This window comes from Nicrophorus vespilloides, unplaced genomic scaffold (assembly GCF_001412225.1).
Source record: "Nicrophorus vespilloides isolate i.1.1-1 unplaced genomic scaffold, Nicve_v1.0, whole genome shotgun sequence".
NCBI classification, from domain to species: domain Eukaryota; kingdom Metazoa; phylum Arthropoda; class Insecta; order Coleoptera; family Silphidae; genus Nicrophorus; species Nicrophorus vespilloides.
In genome coordinates this window covers 4,337-30,176 of record NW_017098214.1, presented here as the reverse complement: position 1 = coordinate 30,176, position 25,840 = coordinate 4,337, and the positions used below count along the sequence as shown (strand labels likewise).

The window sequence follows — 25,840 nt, the reverse complement described above, 5'->3', positions numbered from 1 at the left end:
CGATTGAAAATTAATAAATCTTTATTTGATTGGATTAAGAGCTCGGAGATTAGAGGCATTAGAGAGAGCGTCGTTCGATGCAGGCCAGATGAATCCGGCACTAAATAGGATTCCTCAATTACTTCCAAACGGGGCGCCGAAGCCTAGTCCCTACGGTTTCAATTAGAAAAGAGATTTGCTGAAAGCTGCCACCCTATTCTGCCATAAGCTATTATTATTACCATCATCATCTGCATTTCGAAGGACTTTGACATTTTGAAAAGTTGAGGAGTTCATCGGGGAACGGATGATATTAATACGTATGGTTGGAGTTATTTTTTGATGGTATCGATGATAAATTGAAGGGAATTAGGCGCTTGGTGATGAAACTATGCACGCGGAGAGTTTGCATCTATAATGGACGTAGTTCTCGAGTTCTGGACTCGGAATTTGCAGCGAAGATTCCGAAGGGCTCATTGTTCGTAATAGCACGATTCCTGTGTTTGCACAAAGACGAGAGTAAAAGTGCGCGCGGAGGTCAGGGATGGTCGGATCTGTGTTTTGGATCAGCATCGGGCAGGACCAATTCGTCCACCGGCAACTCCACCACCCTCGACAGGACAGGACTATACTCGTATAGTAGGAAAGGAGAGTAAAGGAACTCTGGATCAATACAGCACCTTGAATAATTTATAAAACCGTTCTGGTCTGCTTGACGGCAGCACTGTTCTAGACCGGCTTCATCGCACCGTACTACCACTGTGTTTCCACTTCAACCCCCATTGTCTAAATACTTCGCCACGGCGACACAACGCAACCCTCTTTCTTGCATCCTCCACGAAACCCAACCCTCCCTACTGCTGCTTCTACACACACACACACGTATCTCTACCTCCTTGCATATTACAATTATACTCCATTAAAACTGAAATAAAAAATACACCCCTTTTCCGTCCTACAAACCAACTTAAACTTATTTCCATTCCTAAGTGTTGCGTAATAAAAGAGGAACAAGACTCCCTGCACGCCTCTGCTTCATTATGTTTACTTGATGCATTATCTTCAACTTAATTACTTGCATGCAAACATATTTTCACACGTTAACTAACAAATTGTTATTATCAAACCTTCATGAAAATAGCATAAATAAAATTTATTTCATTTATAAAATGTTGTCCTTAATCTTATTATTTATTATGATTTTTGATGAAAAGAAGACAAACATTTTCAATTCTAAAATTTAAGCTAATCTTTTAATTATTATCATTAACTTAATGAACTTTGAACTACTTTATGAACAACCAAAAGCAGCGAACTTTAATTGAATACCACCCTTTACTGAATGTACTTTCTAATGTCCAAAAATTAAGATCTCTTTACTTTATAATAAACTTCATTGAAATGATTATTCATAAAATATAAATTTCTGTTTACAGTCATATTAAATTTATTTAATTCAGTTAACTTTAATAGTTGTTGGAGTGAAAACTGCAGATATCTTCGGACAGCAAACTACTTGCATGGAAAGTTATACTCGAACTAACTGCGGTTTCAGGAACATCCTTATATGGTTGAGAAACCAGCTCTAACTTTGAAATAATTCAGCGTTTCACAGTCAATAAGACTAGAGACGGTTACGAATGCACATGACTTCAAATTATAATATATAAGTTTATTTTAAACCTGGCAAAAATTAATTTTCTAAATTGTTCGATAATCTCTGTGTTACGTGATTATAAGTTTTCCAGAAACATTTTACGGTTGACCCTATCCGAAACTTGGCACAAAAGTTTCAGTGTACGCAAATATCTATCGACTATCCTTCCACTAATGGGCCTTGAACACGTATAACTTAGCACACGTTCACCTTCTTATTTTCATTGGAAAGCCCTGTTCCTTAACGGCATTAAGTAAAAGTAACTTAGTTTAATGGGATTTCAGCAATCACCTCGAAAATATTTTGCAATTTCCATGTTACTTCGAATTTGAAAATCGAATTAACCACAAGAATTACAAGTTTATAAAATATGTCAGTATAAAAATTAGTTATATTTCCTTAGGTTTGCAAATTAAGGGAATTTGCTGTTTCTGTTATATCTTTTTCTGGAATTGGAAGGTGTAGAAAAAAGTGGATATAAAATTGGAGATAGAGAGTGAGCCATTTCGGAGGGCGACATAGATGGATATCATCGTGGCTTGTAAATTTTTTCTTACACATCACGTTGAGAAATGTGCCCGGACCGAAAGATATGTTAAAGTCAAGGCCGATATCTTATAACTTTCCCTTTTCTTCGTTTCGGTTTTTCCTTCATTTCTTTCATTTTTCCCTAAGAAAAACAGTCTTTTCCCAACCATACCATACAAGAATGCGCTATGCAATTAGTACAGGTTACGATTATATTAACTAAAAATCATTATGTGATTCTAAGCATTTTCCGTAGCCATTACAGAACGCAGCCAAATGAAATATGCAGTATTAAATTATTCCGGTCGCGTTCCGAAGCAACAGAACCGAAGTGCTGGAACGAGGTGAGAGCTAGAAAAAGGGTCGGAATGGAAGAAGAAGGTGAAAAAAAAAGTTGTAGAAGCTGGATGGAGCAAATAAAGAAAGCACGTCCACATGTATTACCTCGCAGGATCTGGAGCGTATTAACACTAAAATTGCAATATTTATCATACGCTACTCCCAATATCGAGTGGGTAAATCTTCTGAGGATATTAAAAAATGTATGAAGCCACGAAGGCGGCGCGGGTGCATTTCCGAATGCCACTAATGTATATGCAGAAGTCAGGCGCCTCCTTCAATTTTCATCTTTTTTTCCTACGTATCCATTCGCCTCCTTTAACTCGTAAGCGCATTAAGGATAATAAGTTCGTACAACTAATTTTACACCATATTTTTAATTCGCACAAATTGCCATCCTCGCCGAATTGCTCATCCGCTTACCGGAATCATTCATTCCGCCGAAAACTAATTTACGAAACTCGGAATGTCTTTCCGCAAACGTAAGCAATTTTATGATGTTCTGTTACTTCCGCTAAGCTAATTGGAAGCGAGCAACCGCTCCATCGCTGCCTCCGCCACCAGCATTGTTCTTCAACTTTTTTGTCGGTTCCATTGCCAATTACGTTTCTCCTCACGTGATTATCTTCTTCCTTTCTCTATTTGTTGCTGTTATCATAGTACAAATTTAGCCTTGGATTGAGTGATATGTGAAAGGTCCTTGCATGTGACATCATCGTTAAAAGATAATTAGAAGAGAGTTTGATCTTGAACTGGTTTAATAATTACAGATTAGAATACAGATCGGACAAATGTAACACCAGTTGTAATAACGCATCGAAGATATAACTTTGTAACACGTTAAGGCTCACAATGAAGGAATCCGTGTGAATTTAAATCTATTCTTACCGTGTTGAAACTCGTCGCAGATTTCACGTAAGGATGCTCCGGGTATAATGGCAAAGCTTTCGAACTCCAGGAAATTGCACTGAAATTCTTTATGCAGAAATACCCCGTCCGACTGAATACGTTTCACATTCCAATGTTTGAATAACCATTATAGGTATGTATTGACGCCGACTACGAAATATCAATTGCAAATAAAATATTTACCATCTTACTGCTATTACGATCATAAGAAATTTTTGTATTATAATTTTTTTATATCGTTGTTTGTAAATTCCTATTGTAAACCTATTGTTTTTTTGTGCGACCGCATAAAAAAATCGCACAAAGAAAATATTCGAAATTCTTACATATAACTTTATATAATACATTACAGAAATTTTTTCGTAAATTTCTCGACAACCTGCATCTTTGTAGTTTTATCGAGTCGTCTGTTATAAGCTGAAGAACATTTTTTTCTCGTTTTTTATTCAGTTTTTATAGTTTTTCGTGATTTTTTTCAACAAATCCTTAAGATAGTTACATCATCGACCACTCATATGAAAGCTGAAAGTCCGACCTTTCCAACGCGCCTACATACATCTTCGTACTATCTTCGAGTCGCCTGCTATGTGCTGTAGAATGTTATATTTTCTATTTTTTTTAGTTTTTACAGTTTCTCGTTAATTTCTCCACAACCCCTTAAGATAATTACATCATCGACCACTCGTATGAAAGTCGCCTGTTATGAGCTGTAGAATGTTATTTTTTCTATTTTTTTCAGTTTTTACAGTTTTCCGTTAATTTATTCACAAAAACAGGTTCTACTGTATTTGTTTTTAATAAAAGTATAAATATTACTTAATTTTATATAAGAAAACGATTAATTATATTAAATTATGATTATCAAATAAAAAATGTGTTTTAAAATGAAGAATGTTAAAGTTCAAACAGTAATTAAATCTCTGAATCGATGAATTTTATGATATTATAATGAACTTTGTTTCTGACTGTTTGCTAATTAAATTAACTTTTCTTCGACAAAAAGTAGGAAACGGCAAAATGGAGCATGAATGTGTAAATATTAACAAGTTCCCAAGTTTGAAATGCCTCCAGTTCTGCGGAAGGCAAAAATATGGCTGTGAATTATGTGACGCATAAATTCAGCGCGACTTGAAGTTTACGCGATCCAAGTTTCCAATGTTTACAAACAATCATTTCGGGCGCAGGTAAATATGTTTTTGCACGCCAAACCCAAAAGCCTCACAATATTATTGTTGTTGTTATTTACGTAATTAATTACCCAATATAATCTATAGCACGACAGTTTTAATACTGATCTAAATGAATAAGTTCAAAAAGTTTATTTTAGACGTCTGCATAATGAATGTTATATTTCAAACAAAACTAATAAAATACTTTACGTGATTGACGTGCTTTAACACACGTTTATGTGTCAATCAAAATAAAATAGTTTTTTAAATATCAGTAATTGGTAGAGATGGGAAATATAGAATGTTATGGTTAAAACGATAAAATATGGACTGATTTAGGGAGAGTGAAAAAAATAAATAAAAACTGGATGGCAAATGGGAGAATGTATGTGGCGTTGAATCGCCCCGTATAATCGTAAATTTGATCAGAACTGTAATCTGTGGTCGGGCTTTCACCAAATCAAATATTTGATAAAATCCTATGCAAACAAAACACGCAATTGGAAGAAGCGGGCAGTCTGTGAAAAAAAAAATATATGGAGAAGTTCTAAATATCTTTATCCTCGTCCATTAATGGATGAAACCGCCCACAGGAAATAAATAATTCAACTTTTAATAACTGCCGTAAATATATTAAAAGCTAATTAACGTGGTTTCTTGGAGACAGCGACGAAGCGAAATAATGCAGATGGAAATAATAAAGTTTATTCAAAATTTAATTTATTTCGATTCATTCTGAGTTATGTGCGAATGATTAAGTCGATTCTGTGGGCGCTGGTTCGTATCCTGGTCAAGCCAGGCCCTTTGTGAGTTCTCTCGGTGCTTGCAGGAATAGGGCCATAGTTCATCACAGATGGACAGTCAAATGAAAGAGGTTCATCATATGGACATTCAGCCAAGTCGATTGACAATAACAGTGTTAGGGATAGCAGCAGTAGGGAAGATTTAAATTAAATATACTATGACATAATAAAAAAAAATGCATAACTTTATTGCTTGATTTGCAGCAGGTAGAAGAGGAAATTGAGTCTAAAAGCTTTACAGACGGAATGCAGAAATACAATTCAATGTTTACTAAAATAAACGAGAAACAAAAAAAAAATGCTATGAGTCGTAATTAATTGGATCCTCTGTTAATTACCAGCTTTGATGGACGCGATTGGTGATTAAACGACGAGCAAACCGGATGATGTCTGCACATATACAAAAACGATACGAGCTGTGTGATATTTCTATTTTTTTTGTTCGTAGTGCGATTTGCATCCTTTTGTTTTTTTTTTTATTATTCTGTACGAATTCAGTATCCCTTTTTCTCCCAGGGCATTAATAAAATATTTAAAAGTTGAGCACCGTCGGAAAATACTTATTGGCTTTCCTCCGGTACAAAAGAAATATCGAACAAAGATGAGAAGCTGATAAAGTAGCTCCCCTTTTTAAACCGCCGTTTCACGGTGGCGAAAAGAAAACTATTATTCATCCCGTTTGTTAAGCGCGGAAAAAGCGATGGGGGAAGGAAAACCGGCTCGAATGTTGAGGGGTTGGAAGAGGCGGCGGATGCCGCTGAAAAATGGGGGACCGAGCGGACTGCAGACGGTACGAGATGGCATGAGAAAACACGTAAAGGCGGAAAAGCGGAAAAGCTTCGACCCATCCCCTCTATCTTCCAACAATTTTCATAATTACACGTGTTACTGGGAGAAGCAATCGAATTACCGGGGCGATATTTTCGAATTAGGACCACCCTCTCTTTACTTGTTGTATTATTTCTGTTGGTTCCCTTCGTATTTGGTGAGAAGCAAACAACTTACATTGTTTCTTTCTCTCTCGTACCCTCACAGTTGCCCTTTTTCCGTTCCGTTCCGCTGCAGCGCTTGTATTTTCCGATTGAGAAAGTCGTCGAGGGATATTGCTAGAACACAACTATCTCCATCCCTTAGCAACGTTCCCCCCACGGTTATTGCTTCGATTCCCACGTGTGTCCAGCACACTTTCCCGAACTTTCGCCCACCTACAAACATATGCGTATCAAATTGAAACGACAAATGAATCCAATACATATTTTTTTTATTCATATAACAATTTCATTAAAAAAAATAAACTTCTAATATTAATCAATAAATACTATAATCTTAATAATTAAACAAGTCTTTTATTGTAAATATTGTAACGTGACAACACTGAAACTTCAATGATGACTCCAGAATTGCGGAAGATTAGATCGAACCTGAAGGAAGACGTAGAGAAAAGATTTATTTATATATTCTGTGAGTCCAAAACCGTGAAAGAAGACGGCTAAGGGCTCAGGTAGAGAAGATATGTATATGCTCCAAGAGGATGGTGTTAGTGCTCTAGAGGAGCCAAGGCCAACCATCGGAGAAGAAGTTTGCTGCTCTGAGAAAAGCAGAAGTTTGAGTTCTTCTTCTCAAGATTTTTTTGTTTAGATTGTTAATTGTTAATATATGTCCTTGTAACAAGTTAATTGTTCGTAAGTAGTGAGATATCTTAAAAATAACGTAATATGTTATATATTTCAATAATTATTTGCCAATTAATTTTTAACTATTAATTTGAAAATAATTAATTGAAATCAGCGAAAATCACTAACATATCATATCTCTTCTGAAAACACACGTTGAAAACATTTATGCAATTGTGTTGCTTTCATTTATTTATTGGTCCATTTTACGTATTTCATTTGTTTTTTGTTTTTTGTTGCAGCATCACTGCTGCTGTTGATTATTATTTCATATTTTTATTTCTCTCTCGCTCGATGTTTCGTGATGTTTCCGTTCGTTGCAGTAGTTTATTCATTTAATTGCCGTTTTAAAACGCATCAATTTTGAAATTAAAATAATATCGAAATTCCGTACGTACATCAATATTTATTTTTCAAATTAAATGGCCGGACAAAAATAAAATAACAATGTCAGAGAGAACACAACCCGAGGCGCGTAGAAAAAAAATAATATATATATATATGTGTATATGTATAAATGCAGGTGCCACGTATACACGTATCTATGTACGGTTTTCCTCTATATTTGTGGATATATACCATATAGATATGGAAATATCTATAGAGAATAACGCGATGCAATAAAAGCACTTCGAATATTGGAATTCATTTGGTCAATTACACTTGAGTAAAAACGCATACAAAAAGGACTTAATCCCGACATAAATTCAATTCATTCATTAATCTAAAGGAGAATTAGAAATGTATTGATGAGCAAATAAACTATTACTATGTAAAATAGAAAAGTACGTGCAAAAAAATTCATTCGGCTAAAAGCCATGTTACACTTGAATTGTAGAAGGAAAAAAAAATACCGCTATGCAAAGTGGAGCCAAACCAGAACTCGATTTATTGAAAACATCTTCACATCTGAATTTATTTTATCCATTTCAAAATGAGATTCAAATAACCAAAAATTTAATATAATTACTTTTGTTATATTTTAAGCGTTTGCATCTTGTCATTCCATACTGCGACTTAAAGACGACATAAGGCTTTAAAAAAGTTCTTTGATAGTTTTGTGTTTAGTTGTGTTACAAAATGAAGGTAAAAAATAGAAAATTTGATACATTCTTCAGTACAAGAAGATTAGCCAGAAAACCGTTTAGAACCTTTAGGCTGGTCTCAAGAAGAAGTATGGAACAAATCACATTTGTTAAAGAATTGAAATTAGCCTGTTAACAGTTTAGCTCATTACACAAAAATGTGGATTACGTTTAGTCGACGAAAGTCAACACTTTTTTTTTGTCCCAACTGGTGATCCCTTCAACAATGCAAAGAATCGGGATTTGCATAGCTCTTCGGATCGTTCCCGTTGTATATACTAGTGTCCCCTTTTTGCAGTCGTGACTGCTTTGAATTGGTGAAGAGATGAATTAAAGAATTGCAGAGCAGTGCAGCCAAACGCCTAGCAAAAGGGATGTTTTTTTTTCTAATTTGCAAACAAGAGCGCATTTCAGCCGCTTTAATACAATTACCTTATGTTTTCATTTATTTTTCTACCTCAAAGGCTTTTTAGCAGAATTGAAACAATTTTCTAGATCTTAACAGAAGTACAAACTTATAATAGTTGTAACCTGTATTTACAATAAGACAAATTGAAACATCTTATCAGAAAAATAATCAAGTAAGTAAAATTTTAAAACCGTTGGATTGTGTGATAGAAGAGCATTAAAAACCTGAAAAAAAAACAGTCCTTACATGAAGTATTCAGGACGTTTTCCGTTCTGATGTCCCTCCTGACGAATTCAACGCAAACCAAATTACGCATTTATAGATTTTAAATGCATTTCAAGCACGGTCAACTCCCTACTGGCTGGGGTTACATCCGACCCAAAATAAGACACCTTTTCTTCTTTAATCCCTGTACTTCATTTTAAGTTTACAATAATAATGCAATGAAATAACTATTATATTTTAATAGGAAGAACAGGATGGTACACTAATCTACATAAGTATAGTATACATGTATATTAAATACACTCCACATCTGACTAGTTTTATAACATTTCAAAGCTTAATAACTTTAATATATTTCAAAAGTTACTGATCCTCGAAAGCTTTGCCGAACTTTAAGGGCTTAATACAAATTTTACGAGCAATTTATTGGAGGAGTCTGAAGTTGAATTCATTAAACTTGAAGCGTTACGAAAATTGTATTTCTTTTTTTTTATTTCGAAAAATTAAACAATCTTTTTGATAATATTTAAGGGATGAAAATTAAAAATAAACAAAAACATGTTTCAAAAATATTTTATAGTAAAGTAATGGTAAATTTTAAGAGATTGTTATATAATACAAACGAAGGTAGTGTTGTCAGATTACAAGTATTATGTAATGTAAGGAGAGAACAGGAGAAAGTAAGTACATTCAACGGTATGTGTAGACATGGATAAAACCCCTCGGAAAATTGGGGTAGTTCCGTGCTGTTGAATACGGACACAAGAACAACGAAAAACAACAAAAATAATAATAATACACAACGAGAACACGGCCTGCTGGTTATCAGCACTTAATTTCGTGGCGAACGCGACACAATCTCGATTATTTCTATATATTTCCCCTTCACGGCGCCACCGCCATTTTATATAATAACCCCCCGTTATCGTCCATAAAGCCACGTAAACCGGTTACCTTGTTATTAAACAAAATCTCTGCGAAACTATTCATTCCATAATCCACCTGAAATAGCAATGACGATCATCCATTTCCACCGACGCAAAAAAACGGAGAAGGTCCTAGATCCTTCATTCGCGATATTCGTAACACTCGCTTCTAATTAAAACTGAAAATAATTACCTAATGCCCTGCGAAAACAATGTCTCCGATGAGGTAAGGGCTAAGGAAAATTAAATCTTTCTATATACATTTTTTTTTTGCTGTGTTTTGTTTTCGTTACGTTGCTCTATTTTTATTTTTCCACCCTTTTGAGCCGAGAACACGAAAACCGCGGATTATACGAGAGCCTTCCATGCGATGAGGAAATTAAATTTCTTTCGAGATTGCGCTAATAACTTACGCGACTAATAGTTTAACGGCTCTCAACTGAAGGCATTAAGCCATTGCAATTTAGGTCTTGAAAGCGAAAGATATTAGCTTTAACAGATTCGCATCAAATATAAAGAATATAAGTTAGAATGCAATCATCGATTCGTGCCACAAAAGAATTGTGGAAACGCTGCATTTAAATACCATTGTTTCCGGTGTTTTCTTCGGGGAGCGACTTCGAAGACGAGTTCCGAGTACATCTTGAATCGGAAGGAAAACTAGAGAGTTATTTGGATTTAATTTTCTTTGAGTGCCACAACTGATGTCCGTTTGTTCCCAGCTGTCTGGAATCATCTCTCGCTTCAGTTAGCTTTCATTCAGCGACAAGCGGTCCCATTGTAAATCATTCCTTTACAATTCCACTGTATTTCAGGAACAAGGCGTAAGCATTCTATTGGAAAGGATATGCAGTGGCTGTAATTCCAGTTTTCGAAATAAGCCGGTATAGAGGTAAAATTAAAAATTGTCCAACTGTAAACCGCATCAGGTATTCATTATTCTACCTTACATTCTAATGTAGGTCAAGTATCTCTATAAATACAACTGGTTTTATAAATTTATAAACATTTTTAATATCAAATAATATCATCCGAATTTAATACAGCATTATAATTAACTCCAGTATAACATTCAATAATAATTTTGTAATAGAAGAAAATTTTAATTCATCAGTTGTGTTCATCATTGAAGGATTTAGGTGTATAATGGAATTTGCTTGCCAATGCATCTGATGTGAAATCCAATCTGAATTGATGATTATTTTTGTATCAGATGCACAGAACGTGAGCGCTCTTTGCATAATGATTCCAATTAAAACTGGTTTAAATTAATGATCAATTAGCAAGAGATGCGATGATGGCGTTAATGTTGACGATGACGATGCGAAGCAAACCGCAAATAAAGAGGGTAAGAATATAAAAAAAACGCATATGCATTTTAGCACGTAAATAATAAGAGAGAGAGTAGGGAAATCCGTTGGTTTAAGGGAAATTAATTGGGATCACAAGAAGCGTAGCACAACGGAGATACATATAAGTAATTTACTGACTGTGATAACGGCCTTGTAAGAAGTAATTCCCAAAACTGAGGCAATGCTGGGAACACAAAGCTCCCCTGAAGTGTAATAAATAAACATAGGCACTTGAGAATAAGATAACAATGCCACATTTGCATACATACCTCCTCTAACCATGCGGGGATTTCCGTCAAATGAAAACATTTGAGACCATTACGAGATCATCGCGGCGATCATCGGCGAGGATGCTTCCAATTTTATTTATTTATGTGGTTGGATGATGATTTTTACTTCGCAAAATTGGATTTCCGATGTGTTCCGGTTGAACTGTCCTGAAGATCGATCGTTATGCATATTTACGGATGACTAAAACGCTCCTGACCGTAATTACATCCAATATATACCTATCCATGCACCCCCTTACGTCCTAGGCTCTGGTGCCTTCACCAAAATGTGTACACACATAATCGATTCACTAGGACGTTGCATCAGAATCAATCCGACAATTAAACGATTTAATTAATCGAAGGCCAATAGCATTGAACGTCAATAGTTAATAGCTACTTGACGGGAATGCGATTGCCGCTAACATTACTCGTCTAGTAAAGTCAATTACAAACCCCAATATATACATAGTAATTACAGATATAATAGTTATTATTATTTTTATTAAATATTACAAAAATGTGTATATAAAATAATATGTGAATAAATTTAGTAAATTTAATGCTTTTAAGTTAACGTGTATATAAATATATTCAGGTGGAAGAGCAGGGCTGAGCGAGGGTTAAAGATGTAGAGAGTGGAGAGAAGAAGTAGAAAAAAAAGAAAAACAATTTTAAATTTAAATAAAATGGAATTACCATCGATGGTTTCGTTTTGGAAGGCGAAGGGTCTGAGGGTATTGAATATTTGATGAGGGTAAGTTGCAGTCCCTACGCCGAAAACGGCACGCTTGAGGATTTTATCCCGTTTCCGGCGGCTGCCGAAAAATGGTACAAAAAACGACAGCCAACAACAACAACATAACGAACAAGTAGAAACAGTGTTTAGCAACGAAAGTGAATTTATAATCCGACGATTGTTTCGAACTAGAGACGCGGAGCGGTGCATGGGGGATTTGCTTTTTTTTTCTTTCTCTATCGTTCGTTTTGTTTGGAGAACGAAGTGAATGAAACAAAAAAAAAAGCATATAATTTGCTCACAACGCGCTAACCATGCACAGGTCAATCAATAAATTTTACGAGGGCATTTCTGTGCCCTTAGTTGCTGGGCTGAGCATGCATGAGACCGTTCGATCGGCCCCTCGGAGCACCAAGGGGGCGGCTTCTGGTTTTCCCTTCCGCCGCCGTCGCCTCACGACCGACTCCAAGTCCGCCCTTGCATTCAGCTTTTGAGGTGGAAGGGCGATAACAATCGCCACCAAGCCACGAGGGTCTTATCGTGTATTTTGTAATCTAATGTGATGTGACGACTTCGATAGCGGCTCCAAACGCATCAAATCACGATCCCACTGAATCAATTCCAGAAACATACTCAGGGTTAAATCCACCCGCAGAGAAGCGTTTATCAACATTCCACTTTCGATAAGTTTCAGATCGGAGATTTCATTAGAAATTTACACTAATTACAAGAAACATTCCATACAAAAATATAATTCATATAGAATTGCATGATTATTATCATAAATCATGTAAGAGTTCAACAATAAAAAAATATTTAAATTGTAGCAACGTCTATTTTTGTACATCGTATGCATTTGCAATTTGAATTACGTTTTTATTTTCAGGAACAATTTGTAATTTCTGTAATGATGAAAATACATCAGTTATTTATAATCTAATAGCTATTTAAATTTTTCTTGTTTCTTTATTTAGAATTTTTTATTGAGTCAAAGGTTAAATTTGGGTCAAAAGGTTATCGAACTACGTCTTTCCTGTTTTAATATTAATAATAATTATTGCGCTAATGGAAAATATTGAAATAAAATGATTATCTATGAATAATTGGCATTCGATATGTGTCAAATGTTCGAGTGCGAAGTAATTAAATTAAATACAGTTTCATAATAAACATATCGTTAATAGTTAATATGTGTTGCACATCGATTAAAATATTTTCAATAATTTCGCAAAATTCATTCACGCTCGACGAGAATACGTGTACTCTATTAATTTCATTCGGAACATGTTAATTATAATTAATCAATTTATGAAATTATATTTAATTGATAATTAGTTCATCACTTCCAAAGTAAATTAGTTCTGTAATATTCAAGATTTGTCGAATGTTCAGATGGAGATTGGAGGCAATTAAATTCAATGCAGTTACCGGAATTGGAATAGGTTAGGTTAGGTTAGCTTTGGTTTGCTCGAGTTAGGTTCGCATGCGGTGAAAGAGTGGTCCCGGAACGCAGCCGTTTACGTAACGGAATAGACGTATTAGTATTAGTTAGTCGGGATTGCGTGGTGGAGTGATGAATATTGTAGTGATTTATAATTGTCTGGGAAGCGGGCTGCAAATACCTTTTGTCTTGGCTCTCCTCGATCTGTTTTTCATCCCTATAAAATGTTCCATCAGTCGAAGTGGATTCGAAGGCTACAATTAATTTCTTGAGGTTGTCCATCGGTCTTCTACAATAGACAATCCAATTAACTACCCAAATTAAAGCTAAATATTCACTGTCAATCTTGAAAAAAAACGTTTTTCATTATATCTCATAAAGGATGTGCGACAAATTCATCAAAAGTGCATTTTAGATATTTCAATACTTCTATAAAGATGATTGCTACTCCATTTTTGAATTGTACTATAATGGTTTCTGATTTGGAATAATGACGGCAATATTCGTTGGGTAATCGAGAATCGTGATTAATTTTTGACTCGTTCATCCGGTAGGTGCCGATGCTAATTCATCCGATGATCGTTACATATCTTGGATAATTGGTGTAATTGGTGGATGATGAGGAGCCGGCGCCCAGGCGTCGGCTATGTATCCTAGACCCATTCGCCTCTTTCCCGACAACCAATTTCGCACTCACCCCCAAAGGTCGCTTCCGGCGCATCGGTCCCCTTTTCTCGCTAACCGTTCGCTCCCTGCGCTGTCCAATTTCATCAGAAGCCTTTTAATATTTTACCGTGTCCCACGACCTTACAGTAGACACAACCTCCAGGGTTTTGCGCAACTTTTATAACTTCTTATAATTTGAAAACTCTCAAATTGTCAGACATTACAAATACTTCTTAAGCTGTGCATCTTCAAACAATCTCCAAATACACGAAATATTGCAATTCAAACACCAATCGATAGCATTCCATTTCAATTAACTTCATACTGCAAGCATATAATTCCATGCTGCAAAAGGATGCGAACTATCTTAATGTATCTATATACATCCTCAGATGCCGTCGCTTCTTATATTTGAAAAATCCATTAGATTCCGTAGAAGGGAATATAGGCCCAAGGCCATCTCGTTTCCCTTTATATTATTTAAAGGGAAGCGAAACGAAGACGAGGAAGAAACACTGATGGGGCTGGGCGCCGTGAACAAGATGAAAACCGAATGAGGGGAAAAAAATTGAGAATGAAGACAAAAAATAAGGTAACACGTAGAAAAGAAAAACAATTCGTTTATAGACGCTTTTGGTACAAAAGAAATATATAATCAGTTTCCTGGAACCGATCTTTTCTTATGGTTTATTCTCGATTTACTGAATGTCATTTACCTATGGTTGGTAACCCTTTGAGTTTGTAGTAATAAATGTTACTATTATTAACTATTTAAAGTTGTTGTATTGTTTCGGAATCCAAACGATGGAATTATGTAACATGTTGTAGAGCTGCTAAGTTTCATTGAAATGCGGAATTTAGTTTATAAAATTGGACCCGTTTATAAGCTATAAAACTGGTAGCGATAATAACTTTTTGAGGTGAATTTTATAGCGAATTCAATATTATGCCAAATGGACTTTCGATGCACTTTCTATTCTTTCGACCATAATTTTTACTACAGAAAAAAGTCACTGTATCATTATAAAACTTAAGTGAACGATAAAAAAAGTAAAATAAAGTAAGTTTTCTAGTATAGTTAAAATACAATTTATTAATTTTGTAGGTTTGTTTATATTCAAATTCCTTCCTGGATTCCCAATTGTGATTGTGTTGTTGTAGAACCTGGATGTCGTGAGGGTTGTTTGCATGAATAATGGTACGGCGAAAGTGCTCGTAATAATTGGAGCAATTTGTGTCGATTTCCTGACACTGTAACCTACTTAATCCATGACATAATGGATGCAAAGTCGGTCCAAGACTACACCTATCCCAATCGTGAATGGGGTTGTGCAGAAGCTAATCGGCGCACTTAGTTCGGTTCATCCCCAGAGAGAAATATCCCTCGCAAAAGTTTCCTAATAAGCGGTCGGTGGAGTGGAATGTTTTCTATGGAAGGATGGATGACCTATCCAAATCCTGGGAACGTATAGTACTAACAAAAACTATACTCAGAGTCGTCCCGAATTTACTGCTTATTTGTTGTTGCTTTGTTTTTACTGAGTTTAAATTCTACTTCTAAAGATCTAACATACTAACATCTAATATAATTCAAACTAATATTAGTTTCGGTTATTGGTTAATGGATATTTGATGTTGCGTCTATGATATTGTCCATAAACTTTGGTCTTATGTATATCCAATATACTATATTACATCAACAATATTAGATATGTATGTAAACTGCTTCAATAAGCAACATTTTTCGTTACATTTTGTAACTTCACATCCACTAATTAATCTCATTATTGAAATTATAGAATTCAACTCACGCTCACGAAGGAAACAATCGTATGAATTTTACATTGCTAAACGAATATTTCACATTTTATTCTCGTATTAATTAACCAATTCATTTGCTAATCAATTCTGAAAGTCGACCGTATTGATTTTCGTTTCACATAGCTACAGGCTCCAAATTGTATTTGATTTACTACTGTTTTATTCAAGTATTCATCATATTTTTGAACTGCGAGTTATAAACATTTTTTCAAATAAATATTTCCTTTATTTTTCAACTTGAGTTTTGTTACATATCTTTGTAATACAGTTTTGTTACGTGGATTCAACATGATGAATTCTTGGAGTAGACGAGGCGTGTAACCCAAATAGTTATATCCCCGGAAAACCAGTCGCGGTTACGATGGTACCACAACTCGCATAGGAAGGCAAACACACTTCGTTAATGAACTCGATATTTTTCCAGGACCAATAAACATTTGCATCCGGCTGGTGAAAACAACTTCCGCCTCGAGCAGTTTATAAGTTGAATGTTTGATGGCGGCAGTTGGCGTATTGGCGCGGAGTGCGGTGTGCGGTGTGCAAATTGGCTAAATTAACCAGTAGACTCAAAGCAGGCGGCTCGAATCTTGACTGCGGTTCATTATTAATAACGTTTCGAGGATTCGAGACTCTGGATGAATAACTGACTAGCTTGTTTTAGGCATATTATGCGTATTTGGTTTGGTATGGTTTCGTTTTGTTTGGTTTGACTGAGAAGAGAAGAGGAAAAGAGGAAAATAAAACTCCAGATGGAAGATGATGATGCTAGGATTGCGGCGGCTTGAATATCCTCCTTTGTGCAGTTCCTCCTCTGGTCGAGTCGCTGTGTTCTATTGCAAAATCCGTAATATTTCGGATGCAGGCAGCTTCCGGCTCGTCCGAGGCTTTGGCTCTTCCGAATGTAATTCGCTTAATTGGCTGAATGCGAAGAGGACGAGCCTCATCCTGCAGAATATGAAAAATAAATACGAGAAACCCTAGCGCGATTATTTATTTAGTTAAAAGATGGTTCCGGTGGTGATGTTTAAACATCACGGCCTTATTAATTTTAAGTACAATTGTAAAGTAATAAATCTCCTGCATTTTATACATTCATTACAAGAGAGAAAACTAAACTATTTTCTATTTACTAGTATATTTTAATACATAATAATATCTTCTTATACATTTATAACTCAGATTTAGTATTAAACAACTGAAAGTTATAGCAATATTAGCATTGTACAAAATCCAGACCTCTGACGGATATGACAATACTTCGCCGGTGGATTTCATTAAGCATTACGTCACCGGAAATAGATGTTACGGCGAACGTCACGGTACAGCGACGTTCGTTACGTAACAGTCCGCATTTATAATTCTACGCTCATGCATTATTGAGCTGCGAAAAAAGGGATCGGTGGGTGGAAGTGGCGGGAGTGATAATCCACGAAATGTCGTCCCTCCCTCAGGAAGCGAACAGGCACTTCGATAAATTTATTACGTAACATTGATTCCTTCGTCCCATTTCGCTCCACCCTTGCAACACCAATCCTGCCCCCAATCCCCGAAGAGGCGACCCATGAAATAATACAAGATTAGTTACACCTACATATCTCATCATGTACCTTTCTGTATATACTTTTATTATTCCTTACATTTCGTATAATCCTTTATATTGCGGATGGATTTCTGCGAGGGAATTTCTAAATACTTTGAGATCTCAAATATTGAAAGAGGAGTGAAAAGAAAAATCGCTACTGCTTGACACTTCTTTTGTTAGCGATTTCCAAGTAATCCAATTTATTTATTTACGTCGCCCTTGCCTTGTCTCCGACGCTACTTTGTTTCTTCTTGTTCTTGCCTCCCTTCACCTGTTTCACTTCAATGCAACTTTTGAATGCAGAAGATTTTCAGACATTAATTAATAATACAGAAAATCGCTAGAAAGTCTTTTCATACGAAATTAGATTTTATTTTAATTAAAAAAAAAAAATCTTGAAGAAACTCGCGAAATAATCGATAAAGTTTCGAGAGTTCCAACAGGAAAATTTACGAACACGCAAACGTGCGAAAGGCAATAACTTTTCCACTTTCATCTCACTTTGATTAATCTGTAAACGAAAGCCATTCAACAATTGTTTTAAGATTTACTATTTCCTTGTTTTTTTTTTTAAACTATGCGAGAATTATTTAAATTGTGGTACTTATTATTATAAAATGGAATATAAAGTAAAATTAACATACAATTTATCTTGCATGTAAATCTATCGAATCGCTGAAGTATAGCGAAGAGATGTTGTTCAACATCTACTTGGAGATCCCCGGATCATGGTTATATTTTCAGCGGAACGAGATCATGAATATTGTTACAGATCCGTGATGATGCTATGCCGTACAGATCGATCGATGTTTGTAACAAAGTGAATTTCGTTTCTGGATCATACCTCAGCAGGTATGAAAAAAATCGACGATCATTGACCCCGTTGGATCTATTATAAATTAAGAAATACTGGACCGCCGTTTATTAAATTTCGCAGGCAGTTAAAGCGCTTGATATGCAAGCTTTGAAAGTAATCAGAGTAATTCACTCGACTCGATTATACCTTATCTCGCCGTAGGGTCACCCCTACGTCACGTACACGCGGTCGTTAATAGATCATAAAAAAAGCCCTTTCAAAGTTGCACGTTATAATAAAATAAAGAGAGAAAACGCGACCGAAAAACGGAAAACAAGAACGAAAAGTAAAGAAAATTTAAAAGGAAAGCTTTCTTTTTAAACGTAAACTTTAGCATCGTGAAATGTGTTTATTCTCTAATTGAAAATATATTATTTTATTTTGTTTATACAGATATACCCCGACTTATGAACTCCCGGACTTACGAACAAAATTCGAAAAGCTTTAATTTGTTATAAAGTTATAAAAGAATTAACTGTCCAAACTGTTAAAATATAAAAGTAAAAACCAAGACAAAGTGTGGTAAGATAAGTATATTTTGATTTTTTTTAATTTCTCCCGACTTACGAACAACCTTTTGGAACGGAACTAGTTCGTAAGTCGGAGGATACCGGTATCTGACTATGTTTTTAAAATCATAACATGCAAGAGAAATTAACCTAATCTGGTGTTTCCAGGAAATTGATTTTATTGGTTCTAGCAAATGTGGATAAAGAATTGAAGGGCTTCGGCACGCAGCTGTGCCGACTCATGAATGCAGAGCATTCCTAAAGAGTGGGGTGAAATCTGAGGGAAGGATCCGGGGTTGGCGAAAATTGCGGCGAAAGCTCAGTTACGGTTACGGGAATCACGTTACCAGAGGGGGCCTAGCCTTATCTAATATTTCATGCTGCATATGCCGTGCAAAAAGCCCTTCCAACCCCTCTCTTCAGGGCATAACTCACCGAACACTACTAACTGTCAGCTAAAAACTTAGCTGGAATGACGATGATTATTATTATTATTTATTTTTTTCATGGAGAGATAAACTTTTGGTTTTCGGAAAAATTAATCCTCCCTGTAAGGGTGCGAAGGATTTAGGGGATGTCGGGGAGGCGTGGGGCGCAGAAGAATGCGTGCAATTTATATAACTTGAAACAATCGCCAAGTAAATATCCGCACCGAAACTTTCTACTTTCCAGGATTCGGCGATGCATTAAAGTTTTTGCTCTTAATTCGTCCGTCCCAGCTGCTTAAATTACGGCGACTTTCCTTAATCTCTTAATTATTACTTTCTGCTGGATACGGTTATTGTAATTCCGGCAAATTTCTTTAAATTATTATTACGCCGCTCGCTCAGAGTTACAAGACAACTTTCGTAGATGCGCTGGGACAGTACAAACTTTCGTCATTTACAAAATACGTCAAAGATTTACGAAATACATTAGAAAGTGCATACAAACAAAATAAATAATTCAATTACACATATGCACTGCTACTCGTGTTAATCCAAAACGCGCATCTTTTTGTGATGAATTGGAATTGGTTGTATTTCATATACCGCATAACAAAAATCGCATAAAAAAGGACCGCACAAAAACAGGTTCTTCTATACTTTTCAGGATCTATTTCTGCTGATTTGGTATAGGAATTTATTTAACAGTAAACATTTAAATTTATAAATATAAAACTTTTGGTCAATTTTTGTCCAAACTAAAATTTGTAAATAAAAAATAAACAACTAGGATTATTATTACCAATGGTAAATACTGTCAATGATAATAATGTCTATATCAATATACTTGGACGACATCTATAGTCGTGAGGTATGATTGACGGTCATCGATAGGGTATAAATTGGTAATACAATAAATATTTGCCTCTCGATCGGAAAATGGATTCCAATGAAATATAAATCCGGCGAATGGCAATGGGAAACGTATAATAAATCTAAATAAAATATCACTACGCGTCGCACGGTCCTTCGACCCTTCAATCCTCAGCTCCAATATTATTAATATTCCGTTAAATTTCATAACGGCGTTTCCGCTCCTATTGGAAACTAATCGGGCGGATGCGTCGGCTCCATTAACACGACACTTACTTTCTTGTTCCTTTCCGCCTCCGAGGATAACCATTATATCCCATACACATTTAACATCTATTAAAATTAACCTCTGTACATTTATTTGTTTCAAATTTATTTTATTGTTGCTAAAATGAATATTCATAAAATTGGTATTGTGTATAAATTAAATATTGACGTTTACCGGTTTGCTGAAATTTAATTACCAACGTTTTTACTGGGAAAATATAGGAAAGCCTAATGACTATACTACTGTAGAAAATAATGGAAGTGAATCATTTTTTACCGTTGGATCGATTTGTGTTTTATATGAATTTTATTTATATTTGAGTGTATTTTATTTATTTCATTTGTAGGGGGAAAATGAATGTTTGATACTTATTATTTTATCTTTGAATTTCTTCGGGAAATTGATGTTTGTGTGGCGGGAAGTGCTGATGTTGCAGCTTTATATTATGCTATTAAAATGTTAATGGTCGCTGGGGGTGGGCGAAAAAGGCCACCCTTATAGGGTAAGTGGCGACATGAATTATATCGATTTAGTCACTACGACGGCTACAGACCTGGCGCCGATAAATCCACAAGCGACCCCCCATTTCTGCGCCCCCTACCTTTGGCCAGTTATCTAATTAAAAACAGATTAAATTGCTGAAAGTGTATAATTTGTAAACCATAAACGTCGGTAAAAGCAAATAAGACCACTTTACAATATCTATTGAAAACATATTCAATTCTATAAGAGCATTATGTTAAATTTGTTACAAGATATCTACGATTTATACCGATTTTTACGATTATTTTAGAGGTCCAACAGTTATTATGCGGTGAAAGCAGTTGCGGTGAAAGCTTTCGCGACGACAGGATGAAAAACGTATACCCTGATATGACAAATACCCCAATTTGGCTGGCGATTATGTAAATAGCAAACATTATGGAAATTTGCAACCGTGAAATAGCGTTTTAACTTGAAAATCGAACCCTCTGTACCCCTCACTCGTATTTTGCAAAAAAATTTCATTTATTAACCGAAAGTTCCTGAATGGATCTGTCAGTGTATTCCATCATTATGGCAACAACATATGTTTCCTGAAAAACATTATTTAAATTTCTTTACAAATTTTATATTCAAATATTACCATTTCCCTTTGCACCACATCAATTTGGTTTTAATTTTCTTATTATGTTATTTTCTTAAGTTTGTTGCAATAAATCTTATTATTATATTAATGAATTCAAAATGAATTTCAACCTAGATTTGTGATTTACCCAACGTAATGTAATTGATAAACTGTCGTTTAGTATATATGAACATTGTTTGAAACGGTCTGTATAAATATTGAAGTTGGCTTCGAAACGAACTTTGTATCCGAATTAAAGTATTATTTGAGTTAAATACATTTGTACTTGTATCAATATCGATAGTATTTGCTCTTCCTTTTCGGTGCATTCGTCCGTTCAACGAGTTCAATTTTTATTATTTCCACGGGGATGGGTAGAAAGAGAGAGAGAGAAACAGAGAGGCGCCGGGTTTGGTGCCGGCATCGATGTGCGGAATCCACTTCCGGCCCGGATTTTGTTTACTTCCGCTTTTATTCCATTAATATAAACTTTGCAGAGGTTAATCTACGAACAATATGTTCTCGTCGTTGCTCGTGTTTTATCACCACCGTCACCCCTCCTCCTTCGCCGTCGAGCAAAACTTTATTTACTTTGTATCGGAGCACTTAATGCCATTACGTAACCGGAACTCGATTACCAGGCCAGGAACCAGGTCTCTCTCTCTCTCTCCTCATCTACGGATTTCGGAGATGCCACCTCTCACCCTCACAACCACAGCGCCCCCGCAACCCAATAATTACGGGATTGCGTAACTCTTGAACGGTACGCGCGCCGCCGCCGCTACCCCGAAAACTTTTGCGGTAATTGTTGGGAAACAATCGCGCGTTTACCATTCAACTCGCTTTCCATAGACGCCTACCGAAACTACTAACCAACTTAATTCCACATTACACTTAACACGGAACACCTGAGACACTATTAATTATCCCGCATGTTATATAATCACCGCTCAATTAATTCGAGATGCCATAGGAAAAAATAAAGATTATATTAATTATCTTAGTTAATTTAAATCATTCGACATAATAAAATCGAAACGCTAGAATTTCATTTCCCTTCAAACAAAAAAACCCAAAGAAAAGTTGAAAAAAAAGAAGTGAAATACGTGTTTCAATAGAAATTGCGTTTTATACCCTGCATGCGATTTCGCGGCACGTACTTGAACTCGTTTTTGTTCGACCGAAAAGGTATGTAATTACCACTTCTGATTTTGTGATATTTTTATATCTGATATTGCAAAAGTTGAATCTCTTATTTTAATTACATTAATTAATAAACTAGAAATTTCAAATCAAACTCGAAAATTTCTATATTTACTAAATAAATGGTCAGGTAAAAGGAAAGGATGTAATAGTAAAGTTGCGACGAAACGGTGATACAACAAGTTTTCTCCAAGTTTGGGAAAGCATAAAAGGCAATTAGTGTAATTAAGTTCCATTATTACTTATTTTGCTGAATATGCATGGCTACAAGTTGCTTTCCTGACGGTTAATTTATTTGTTTTAAGTTATTACCATTTTTACGACTATACCAACTATACACACAGAAACAGAATATTTTATGGTTTCGCGCTATTTGCACTCTACATATTTTCTCCTTATGTTGCTTTTATCAATAGAAGTATATTAATAGAAATTGCACACGGTAACCGAAACTTTAATTTATCGACCAATTAAAACTCTTTCAATGTTTAACTTCTGACAACCACAATCGCTTGTGTGTGAAATTCTGACATCTTGCTTCAATTTCTTTTCGCGAATTTGTATTTCAGTATTATGAATTAAATTATAAGTAATAATGGAAGATTTTTTAAATTGAAGCGTTTCAAATTGAAATATTAAAGTAATTTATAAATAGAAAATTGCGGTAAAAGATAGACTAGTTTCTTTTTTTCATACGAAATCATTAGAAACCGCATGTCTAGGGCTAAAATTGATGCGACTGTCAGGTAAAATGGAACTTGTTGACGGAGGTCCGACATGTTCAGTATGTTACCTTTTTCAGGCAGAGTCGTGTCTCGGTTTTTGCTGTCAAAACCGTAACCGTGTTTATATAACATCTCATGCCAAAAGCAAATAGTTTATTTATATAGTTAAAATGTTGTTAATAATGTTGATTTAGACTAGTTGTATTTATCGCTACTTTTGCGCGTCGATTGTCTGTGATTTGTTCCCATTTAATCCGACGACAAGTAAATCCTCATTGGAAGTTCGGACTTCTGATGGTGTGCTTTCGCTGTGATCGCGCGTTCATCCCGTTGTTTGCAGAGACAACAGGAAGACACCGGGTCGCGACCGAAATCGAAAATCCCAACTGACGTCGCCACCGCACATTCCATACGTAAACACGTCTAACAGACTCATTAGCCATCTGCTGGTATCAAGGGCTGCGATTAATGCTCCAGCTAAATCCGACCAACCACTCAAGCTTCCAATTGAACTTTAAATATCTGATGCTAATCCGATTATATAAAACGTCGATATTAGTTTAATGCCTCGTTAAAATCGAATTAGATTTTTCGCCTCCTTCGTCATTCACTTTTTTACGAGTTTCCGTTATTAACAGCCGTAATTGTATTTTCTTTAAAAAAAAAGTATTTCACTCCAACTTTAAGTTTTTGTTGATATTTTAATTAATTAATTATTAATTTGCAATTGAGATTCACATTTTAAGTCTGATGGATGATACATTTGGAGTTATGGGATTTTTACCGATTTTCCATTTAATCCTCTGGATCGGCGACTGTGTATAGACTGTGTAGAACAACAAACTTTGTAATTCAATTCCTTGCAAGATATTCGATGCAGTTTGCAAGTTTGATCCAGAAGCGTACAAAGATATATCAGCTCAATACCCTTCGAGGAAGTGTATGTTTTGGGGGGGTTGGTTTGAATTTACTCGAGCGCATAAAAATGGAATGGAATTATTAATGGAGCGTAATTCTAATTTTCAGACGAACGACCCGCAGTAACTGGAAATCTTAATCTACAAACGGCGATAGAACCTCCGTCGCAGATTTGCGGCCGGATTAGGGGTGGATGTTTTCGTAAGAATATTATTAAAAATGCCGTTTGCGCGACGCTCTGCGGGGCTGATGCGCTTTCCGTCTTCCGCCCAATTTAACCCCCCGCCAGGATTAACTGCGGAAGAAGCTCATTAAATAAACTTAAATTGCCGAAATCTTTTGCAGCAAACTATTCAAACCCACTTAAAACTAAAAAGTGATGAGACGCGAAACAGGAAACCACCTCTACCCCCATCTCAGTCACACTTTGCTCGTCTATAAATAAGCACTTCGTTTCCTTGCATGCAACTCAAGAACGCGCCACCTCTATTTATAAATACTGACGAAGGGGGTGTATCTGTGCATGTGTGCGTTCGGTGTCAGCAGGGGGCATTTCGGATCAATTCTTTCCGTAATGCAATTTTAACCTTTGTCCTCTTCGAACGCAATTCCACTTTTATATGCATCCAGTGCATGTCCAAAATTAGGATGACCTTCGAACAGCAGCTTCGGATCTTTTAACATATTTAGAAGAGATCTGAGTTTGATGATCCGATGTAGCATGTGTTCGGGAGATTGATAGAGCGTGATATGAAACAGCTTCCTGGAACTAATTTCCATAATCGAGCCAGGAAAAGGTTAATAAAAACAGGGGCTAAATATAGGGTGACTTCACATTCGCAAATAGCAACGGTCGATAGTCCAGTCTGTTTATAAGCATCTCAATTCTTCCAGAAAGATCCAGGAGGAAGGAATGTGACTGACATGCTTGCTTGTTGAAATTGTAAACATTTGCTATGCTAAATTTAGTCGAATTTCAATTAGCAATTCCTCTCGGATTCGAGGGGGCACAATGCAAATATGTTTGCCCAGCACTGTCGTAAACTATAAGAGGAAATGCTCTGATTTATGCACCCTTCAAATTACTACACGCATCCCCTTTTCTTTTATTCCACCAACAAATGGTGTACGATACGAATGCTAAATGATGCGAATTTCATTTAATTGCAAAGTTCTCTCAAACTTTAATAAACTTTTAAACAAATATACAAAATATCATAGAAAAAAACAAGCAATTTCTTATTTTATATATTTTTTTTAAATTATTTTATAAAGCAATCTATCTACAAGTTATTATATAATTGATAATTACATTTTTATTAAATTAATTAAGATTTAGTTGAAACACAATATATTAATTTCTAATTATTCCAATAAAAAGCT

General features: G+C 35.5%; 1 protein-coding gene across 3 annotated transcripts in view; it reads right to left on the bottom strand.

Moving 5' to 3' along the window:
- LOC108561940 overlaps positions 1–25,840 on the bottom strand; it is a gene marked incomplete at its 5' end in the record, with an annotated part of 46,035 nt that overhangs the window by 19,394 nt on the left and 801 nt on the right.